The sequence below is a fragment of the Sturnira hondurensis genome, unplaced genomic scaffold, assembly GCF_014824575.4.
Source record: "Sturnira hondurensis isolate 20B ecotype Veracruz unplaced genomic scaffold, ASM1482457v3 Scaffold0003874, whole genome shotgun sequence".
Taxonomy (NCBI): domain Eukaryota; kingdom Metazoa; phylum Chordata; class Mammalia; order Chiroptera; family Phyllostomidae; genus Sturnira; species Sturnira hondurensis.
In genome coordinates, this window is record NW_028076505.1 from 6917068 (window position 1) to 6918140 (window position 1073).

The 1073-nt window shown below is 36.0% G+C and overlaps 1 pseudogene; it reads left to right on the forward strand.

Annotated features, from left to right (window-relative positions):
• Positions 1-621: 621 nt before the first annotated feature.
• On the forward strand, positions 622-774 carry LOC118984912 (uncharacterized; annotated as a pseudogene).
• Positions 775-1073: the final 299 nt, after the last annotated feature.

Sequence of the window (1073 nt, forward strand, 5' to 3'; positions counted from 1 at the left end):
TACGCGCCTCTTGCTCCCATCCCTATTCATCCGTTTCAGGTAGACTCGGGACCCCCGTTGACTGTTCCGCGGGACGGAACATAAGATTTATGGAACAATAGTTTTCAGGACACTAGACATCAAGTAATGAAGGACAGTGATCCCTTAGAAATGGAAAGTAAATAAAATATGCTTTAAAATAGCTTCAGCATACTGCCTTGAGGGAGTTTCCACCAATGGCATAATAACAGAAACAAGGTATAGACCAGCAGACTCCCTGAGTTTAGAAAATGGAGTTGAGTGTCCAGGAAAAGTAAGGCAACTAAACAGATCTGCATAGAGAGAGAACTTCAGAGATCTGCAGGGGGTCCCACATGACTATTTAGCAAATCATTGATCAACACATGCTTTAATTTCCTGAAACCAGGGAAAGGAGAATTTGAAAAGACTAGAGGGAAAAATATTAAGGGCTAGGAATAGTTCCTTTCTCATCAATCAAACTGGAAAATATCTTAATTCATAAGGGCATTCAGGATTGTGCTGAGGAGGGGTTCACCTCAGTAGTGAAGAAAAACCAACCTCTCTGGTCTTGCCTAACAAATTCTAAACAAACAAACAAACAAAGCTCAAGAAAATGTATAGAGCTCTGTGCAGTGGCAGTATTGTAGCCAATGAGGTTCATCCAAGGTGCAATTACTGCTAATTGAAAGAAAATTTGGAGAGATAAAATATATCCAGCACCAACAAGGTAAACTTCACATTGCCTTTCATTCAATAAAAGATTACCATACATGGAAAGATCCAGGAAAATACTCTTTATAATAGGAATAAAAATCAATCAATTAAAATTATCCAAAACTAATATTGATATTGAAATTAGCAAATAAAGACATCAAAACCATTATTTTAATTGTATTTCATATGATCAGCAGGTAAGTAGAGACATGGAAGATAACCAAAAAAAAATATCTCAGTTCAACTTCTAAAGATAAAACTACAATGTCTGAAATGAAAAGTATACTGGGTAGGACTATCACATTAGATCTTGAAGAACAAAAGATTAATAAATTTGAACACATAGCAATGGAAACTAT